We start from the raw sequence: 9,277 nt of genomic DNA on the forward strand, positions 1-9,277 counted from the left end.
TGTCAAGAAACGCACCCCAAATATGGTTAATGGAATATTAGACTAAATATTAGACTAAACTAACTAAACTTACCAAACCATTTGAATTATATTCATTTATTTTCTTTTAACATTTTCTACATTTTATTCTTTAACTTTTAAATGTACAAATTACATTAAGTCTTGTAAAGGTACTATTTTAAAATCTGCATAGTCTAAAACTGGTCCATAAAGTCTTTGAAAAGCGTAACCCTTGATGGAACTGGTACTTTCTCAGACTAGTAAAATCTAATCTGCTGGAACATACTGGATTAAATCAAATATTTGGAAAAAGTGCACAGATTCTTCCTGAGACATATGTATGCCACAGATTACTACATATTAGAATTGAACTGAAAAAATAGAAACCTCCAGAGTCACTGAGTCTGACCCACCTGAAAACACCAAATTACACTTCTATTCATATTTAAACTTCAGAATGAGCATCAGAATGAGATTAGGAGGTTCAGTCTGCACTATAACATGGCTTTTGGTCTCATTCAGGTCTAACACATAAAATATTTGCTAATTTTTGTGATGACAAGATGCAAGTAATTTTCATATTCAAATATCTAATTTTCATTGAAGATGTTTCTTCACGTCACATCTTATCAACGGACAAAACATCTTGCCAAAAAACATCTTAAAGATATCATGACAGAGTCTAACACAAAATACTAACATATGCAAAAGAACAATTTGTATGTTATGCCATTAAATTATTATTATTATTATTATTATTGTTTAAGGGAAACCAATAAGTTTTGCAACACAGTTCATTTTTAAATGTGTGTAACATTAAGAGAAAATAGGAACTTTTTAGATCTTGGGCATGGATGTACTCAGGAAATCAAATGTACTTGTTCAAAATAATTAACTAAGCCATTCTCCATCACCAACCCCAACTCCTATTTCATTTTAAACATTTTAATTCACAATGATAAACATGAGACAACAGCAAATTGGAAACATATGGAAATACACAAAACATACAGGCTAACAACTCAACTTGTTTTTGGCAGTTGTAGGCTGTTTTTTTAATGTAATTTTAAGTGTTTGTTCATGAAAAAGTCAACTTGAAATGTGAAGTTGTATTAAATGACAACTTGGATATTTTAGTTACACTGTCCGGCCAAAAAAAAAGTTGCTGTTGGGATTTTAATAGGCAAATACTTAAGAATCTATGAATGGATCATTATTACAGTGATTATTATGTTTCTAGCATGCTATATGTTTGGCAACGTTTTTTTTTAACCCTTAAAGATGGAGTATGTAGCTTCTCATTTCTTAAACAACCTTGAAGACACATCATATCCACATTCTAGGATGACGATTCACCAGGGTTAAAATTGTGAAAGAATGGTTCAGAGAGCATGAAGAATAATTTTTACACATGAATTGGCACCTCTGAGTCCAGACCTTAATTTCATTGAAAGTCTTTGGGATGTGCTGGAGGAGACTTTACAGAGTGCTCACCTTTTGCATTATCAATACAAGATCTTGACCAAAAATTGATGCACCTCTTGATGGGAATAACATCACAACATTTATTTCTGGTATTGGTGCATCCCTAGTATATACATTCTTGAAAATAAAGTTTCTGAAAAGAGGTTTTCGCAGCAATACAAGATTTATTTTGAGTTATCCAAAGAAACTTTGAGCAAACAGTTTTTAAGAGAATTACTTTTTTCTTAATGTGAAGAACATTTTAATAATCTTAAAGAACCTTTTGTGTTAAAGGTTCTACATGGAACCATCAATGCCACTAAAGAACCTTTACTTTTAAGTGTGTACTAGTCTAAAATATGCTGAAAACTTCTATTTTCTTAAATATGTGTATAACTGAATAATCTTCATAGATAAAAATAATTTAATTAAAACATATTTCTTTGGACAGTTGACAAAAGTTGAATTTTTTGGCAAAAAAAAAAAAAAAAAAAAAAAACCCACTGCACACCAACTCCAAAACTTCATCTCAACTGTGAAGCATGGGGAACAGAGCATCATGGGAAAGCATGCTTTGCTGCCCCAGGGCCTGGACACTTTGCAATTCAAAAGTTCCAAAAGTGTATCAAGACATTTTACAGGAAATAGTCAGGACAGCTGTAATGCAACAAGACAAGGACTCAAAGCACATAAGAAATCAACTAAAGAATGGCTCAAAATTTTGTCCTGACAATTGAAATGCTGTGGCATAACCTAAAGAGGACTGTTCTATCAGAACAACCAAGATGAACTGAAACAAATTGTGGGGAGCAATGGTCCAAAATTGGTCAAATAGAGTTCAAATTACAATTTGATTTTTCTTTAAATATTTATTTGTATATGCAAATACACTCCTGACAATAAACATCCATGGAACCTTTCCATTCTGCAAAAGGTTCTTTACACTGGAAAAAGGTTTCACACCAAGAATAAAATGGTTCTTTAGGGAACTGTTCACTGAAAGGTTCTTCTATGACATCACTGCGAAAACCCCCTTTTGGAACCTTTGTTTTTTATGCATTCAAAGAGAGTTCATCCAAAAATGAAAATTCTGTCATTAGACCTTGGTAACCATACAGATGTCCCAATTCAACTCAATTCAAAAGATCTCAATTCAATTTAATTAGATTCTCGATTTGATTCAATTAATATTTTTCACAAGGCACCACCACGAAAAAATAAATAAATAAATAAAATAGTTATTGCTTGTATTGTTTTTGACCCATGTAACCTTGTATAGAAATAAACAAAGTTATGAAAAAATCTTTAGAAAGAAGTGAAATTTCACAATTCTTGATTCAGATTTCAAACTAATATTAATTTCAAACAATATTAAAGAGAAGTAAACTGCAAACTACAAGCAATTGCTCAAAATAAATGCAATATACAAATAATAAACAGTGCATTTCAGGTTTTTCAGGTAGGTTTAATATAGGTTTATTAGTATTTTAGGTACAGAAATGGAATAAAGTAATAAAATGTAAAACACTGCATAGTCTTCACTGTATAAATTAAACCTCTGGGGTCTGAGGGCATTTTGGGGCCCTAGAGAAGTTTTGACATGCCCTGACATTTATGCTTTTTTCAGTTGTTTTTAAACATATTAATGGGAAATGTGGCATTACACTGTATTCAGCATGAACTAGGCTACCATAATATGTGACAACATATATGTGTGTATGTATGTATGTATGTATGTATGTATGTAAGGAAGTCCACTGGAGGCAAGTCTTGATGAACACAAGTGCAGTTTATTTCCATTAAACATAAACAAACATAAAACAAAGCAAAGACTTGGCATGGCTACATGGCTTGGCTTGAAAACATGAACTCACCAACAGAGACAATTCTTGACAAGGAACAAGGCAAACACGAGTGCTTGAATACACAAGGATTAATCACTAAACAAGAAACACCTTGTCACTCAACCAATGAAAATATAACACATGAGAACAAGGGAATCACATGGGGACAAAGGAACACGATAGGCTTGTTCGACTTCATGCAGCGCTGCACAGACCAATTGGCGGCTGACATGAAGCAGTGCATGCTGGTAAGAAATTTTGTCCAACCTGAGACAGTGCCGATGCCATGTGACTGTGACATATGGCTTCAAAGTACCACAAGAACAGCCGGCTGAGTCAGCCAGTGCAGTTTCTCAAGAGCAGCTGCACGAGCTCTGATGATGACACAGCTGTTCCACGATTGGCCAGATTCACCGCATGACAAAGTTCACATGTCTTTCGTGTTTATTCTCACACCTTCAGTTCCAATAATGCAGTTAAACAGTTAAAGCTCTTTTCATGTAGTCACGATGTTGTATTGTGTCATGTTTATCAAAATAAAACTGATAAAAAACGTAGACCCCACTACACTATTTAATTGGTATTTAAATAATACTTGCTTATATTGAACTTTGTTCTTGTAAAAACAGGTGCCCTAAGCAGTACATAAAGTATTGAATGAAAATGTCTCTGAAACATCAGTGTATTAGTAAAATATTCCATTTATTTCACTTCAGCTGTGATAAAGTATGCAAACGCAGCGTGAGCATCACTACGGGAAGCAGAAAGTGTCCGACTTCACGTCTCTGTTTTCAGCTCCTCCCCGCCGGCACACGGCTACTCTCGCCGATGGGTTCAATTTAAGTCACTAAAATAAGGCCACAAAACAAACACTAAATATGTGTCCACAAGACTTTTGACTAATGGATCTTTTAGACTAGAGTTTTTGCTTCAAAATGATATGACAATCATCCTGCCTACTCATTCACATAAAACAATATATTGATTTAAAATTTGTAAGACACTTTTAGTTTAGATGGGTATTTTGACATAATTTAGTGTGAATTTGTCCATTCAATTCCCCTTCCCAAAAAGAACCCACGATAAGAGTGTCTTACCTCCCAAGCAAGATTCAGACTATTGTAACTTTATGCTACCTGCGCTCGATCGTCACTTCACGCACACACATCCCTGATAACAAACACATATTTAGACTATGATCTGTGACTATAAAAAAGGGCAAAAAATCAGGCGACTCAGGAAAGCAACAGGAAATATAAGCCAAAAGACCTTTTCTGCCCACAACATGCACACAGAAGAATCAAAACGCCACACTTAGACATGCTTTTTATAAAGCCACTAACACACTTTGGTGATTGCGCCGCACAGGTGTGCTCCATGTCAGAACGCAGCTCCACGCCAGTGGGCATGTCTTCCGAGTTGAAATATATACCATTAAGAAACAAATATTAAAGAGACTTAACCTGTCACACATGTCACGTATGGGGCTCCGTACATGTCTGTGTATGTGTGTCTGTGTGAAAGAAAACATAAATACCTTGTTTTGTGCCGTTACTGCAGCCAGTCTCACCCTCTCCCAAATGTTGTCTGCAAATAATTTATTTTTGAAGCATATATTCATTGCTGTAGCCTCTTCAAGAAGTGCCTGATGTCCTCATTCTTAATAAATAAATTCAAAACAAGTAATCTGTAAACAATACTGAAGCACTAAGCAGTAATCTGTAAATCTGTAAGTTTCTGGAGGATAGAAAGGACTTAGCCATAGGTTGGAGTCACTCGATATAGCCTACTTAGAGTGGAAGTGTAAGCTTTGCAAACTCCTCTGCCTTTTTAAGGTCTTCGTCAGTGATGCGTTCCAATCTGTAAATTGCAAACATTAAATCTGGCATCAAATAAAGATTGTGTAGGGTATCTAATAAATTGTCTATTATGCAATGAATGAGATTCATTATCAGTTATACTTTATCACATTCATTCAGTTATAAATAGTAATTCAGTTATGCAGCTTAACTTAATAAATAATAAATGGCAATTCAGCTACATGTGCCTAAAAACTTTGGGGACTCAATGGTGGAAAAGGGATGTAAACCTTTCACTATAAATCTGGTAACAGCCCGGTGGCACTCATCTATTCTCTCTTTCATCATTTTCCCTTAACTTGCTAAAGTAAACGTGTGTGGAAGTTACCTGTGTTGTCTCCATCTGTCTGCTAACATGAACATGTGAATAAATCTTTCTCTACTTTATTACCTATCATTTATGTTATTATTATTTCAGAATGCAGAGAGAGAGAGAGAGAGAGAAAGAGTAAACTCTAATGAAAGAGTAAACTCTAATGCTATAAATTAATAAAAGTTGAATCTTTAGTTTTACAAAGTAAATTTTATTTTGAACACATATAATGTTGAAAAGGCCCTGTATTTTCCATACTATTTTCTGATTTGATGTTGATATGTGATTGACAGTTTAGTTTGGCCCGCCCATAAGAAGAACGACATTTTAGTTTTTACAGCTCTGTCAGCTGTTGCTTTGATTGTGTGTGCGTTCAAAAGAAGTAAGTGTGTTGTTTATATCTTATGCTTATATGATTCTAACATCTTGGTTCTTGTCCTAAGTGTGAGAATTTTAGCTTTAAGCTGTTACTGGTCCATTTTATCATAACTGCGTCATCATCATAAGTGCGCGCGAATCCAGCCATTTATAGCGCGCACATTTAATACCTTGAGTTTGTGTATTTCATTAAGTTTATTTAGATTATATGAATGTGTTAACCGGCATATATGGTTTTTTGCTTGTGAATAACCCTTTCGGTCAGTATTTTTTGGCATGTTTATGGCTGTAATTTCTGCTTATGCACAGTAATGCGCCGTTAGATAATGGCGCTCTAATTGTTTTATTTAAATATTTACTGCTGTTTATCTTATGTATAGTGTATTTATTTCAGTTGTGATTTATTATGTATATTTATTTATTTATTTTAGACACCACACACATGCCATATGTATGTGAGAGTGCATAATAAACGGAGCATCAGTTGAGCACCGACCTCTGGCTTTGTGCGCCCCCTGGTGATCACAAACCAAAACAACAACGCCAGTACAGTCCTTTAAAACTATTCAACATATCCAGTAGCATATCTTCCATATTAAAGTTACTTTATTAAATGTGTCATAAATTTCAAAAGAAAGGCACAAAAAATATATATAATTTAAAATTCTGAAACATCTAGGTATCACCTGAAAATGGAAATAATATGCACATGCAGGATGATTTCTGCCAATCAAATTTCCTTACAAGCTATCATCATACTTTCACCCCTTATTTCTGCATATACTCTATAACCTATATATACAATTCTGTATACTTTAATAATGTTTTTACAAAAATATCACCTATCAACACTATAGTATTAAATGGTATATTTGGTAAAGGAAAGGTTATAAGAAAAATAATCACAATCACTTTAAAGAAATATATCATAAAACACTTCATGCTGTTTAAATAAAAGATAATTCTGCTACAACTACTTTACAGTTCCTTAGAACAATCTAATTTTACTAAAAATAAAAACTCTTTATATTCTAAGTCTTTTAACATTTTGACTTAAAGACGTAAATAAAGATTACTGCTTATTACATTTATTATTTGAACTCGCTGTGCGTTTTAGCTCCTGTTGAAACACCTCTTCACCTTCTCCTTTTCTCCAGCTTATTTTGCTGTCACTTTCCAGCCCCATGCTCTTCAGCTTTTCACTTATCTAGAGAAGACCAGCAAAAAAAAAAAATAAAAAAAAATTAAAACCTAATAACAGCAACAGCAACAATGTGATATGGGAGGTGCTTGCCTGTTCAAAACTGTAGCGCAATGCTACAGGACAGGGGTTGGCAAAGTTTTTGAGTTAATCATTGAGTTAATCACCCCCCCCACCATAATATGTATAAATACACATATTAACATAGAAATAGTGCAGAACCTTAAATATATCTGAAGCTTTTTTTCATAAAATTTGTTTTACATTTGTCAAAATTCATTAGTTTGTTTTCAGGTATAATTTAGACTTAAATTAGATTTCCTATGGGCCTATTTACACCTGGTCATTCATGCGTTTTTACTGATTGGATCGTCTCAGCCTCAGACGTGACTCACGCCCATGAACTGTTGGCTGAACGTCTGATGCATATGGCACACTTAATGTCTCGATTACGTATGTAACACTGGTTCCCTGAATAGGGAACGACACGCTGCGTATATCATCGCTATGGGAACACCTCCGGTGTGACGAATGTCTGAAGCCTTTATAGCATGACGCCATTTATTGGCCAGTAGCGCTTAGCACCGCCCTGAGAAATACATCGTGTATGCTCATATCAGCATGCTAAGTGCAATTTCATCAGATTTCAATGTACGAAGGAAGCACTATCGAAGGTAAGGGAAAGGCTGGTGATGCAGTGTCTCATTCCCTATTCAGGGAAACAAGGTTACATACGTAACCAAGATCTTCCCTTTCATAGGTTGACTCAATGCTGCGTACTGTCGCTATGGGAAAGATACACCATAACGCCTTCACATACAGTACCTGAAGATAGCTGAAAGACAGAAGAAAGAGTCCGCTCAAGCAGATCCAGACTGTAGAACTTGATAAAGGTGTTCGGAGAGGACCATCCTGCCGCAACATAGAACTCAGGTCTATCCGTTTGCGTTGCTGTGAGCGAACTGGTTGGCGAGTCTAGGACCCCAGTCCCTACAAGGGGGTTCCATAGGCGATGGCTCACTTCACAGCATCTCATGGGGGCGCTGTAAAGAAGACGAGCGCGAACGAACTGTAAGTGGTTGCCCCTCAACTTCCCTAGACCTGCGTGGGATGAGCTGGTGAAAAACATCGGACTGCTGCTTTGCTGCCCGAAATTTTTCCACCACAGCAGTATCCGAATCTCTAAACAGGCCATCCTTAGACATGGGGGCATCTAAAAGAAAAGTTGATAACGCTTTAAATTACAGCCCGGAAAGTACTGCATAATTACAACATATTTACAGCGTAACTTCTGGTAATTATAGTGAACCTATAAAGTAAGTATGTGTAAGTATAGGGGAACAATATATAAAGTCTGGGGAAAAAAGAGGTAACAACCAGGAAAATAACAGGGTAAATACAATTAAAAAAACACACAATCTGATATCACTGACTCTGAAACCTTTATTTGAAAAAACAACTTAATTCATAACTGGTTTACAACACTTCTTATTTATTTATAAACTTTTTATTTCAAACTATTGACAGAAAGTAGCACGTTTTGTCCTTTTTTTCACTCTCTTGCTTGGCTTCCTCCTCCTCTTGTTCCTTTTCTTCTTTTTCAGTCTTTCCAGTTTCCACTGATGAATCTTAAGAAGGAATCCCATGTCTTTTGCTATTCTGTATTATGTATTAAAAGAAAATACAGTATAACCAGAAATGTTCTCATGGTTTACTCATCTTTTCACTTCCAACCTACTTTCACCAGCGTGTGCATGAGAGTCGACTTCGTGTTTGACGAAGCACACTGTAATGAGCAACGTGAAGCTTCAAGCTTTCATGGCGTTCTCGCGGGTGTTTCATGTGAAACTCGCGCAAGAACTGCCATCTCTGTTTTTCTGTCTTGTTTGTTTCTCATTATTGTTATCTGTTATTCTGTGTATTTACGCTTATATCACGCCTCAAGTGAGGTCAAGCATGAACTCTCAACCCTCTAATGCACGCGCAGGTGACAGTTGGTCTGAAGCGTTAGTCTACAGTTTAAACATTTAAAATTTTTGCTATTTTTCTTACAAATACTTATTCACTTCAGAAGACATTGATTCATCCATTGGGGTCGTATGGATTACTGTAGTTATCACTGTATGTGTGCCATTTGATACTTTGACTTTTAGGAACACATGAACTTGCATTATAAAGCATTCCCAGAGATTGTTTATTTTTCTAAAAACCTTTGTTT

The sequence above is a fragment of the Ctenopharyngodon idella genome, chromosome 2 (genome assembly GCF_019924925.1).
Source record: "Ctenopharyngodon idella isolate HZGC_01 chromosome 2, HZGC01, whole genome shotgun sequence".
Lineage (NCBI taxonomy): Eukaryota > Metazoa > Chordata > Actinopteri > Cypriniformes > Xenocyprididae > Ctenopharyngodon > Ctenopharyngodon idella.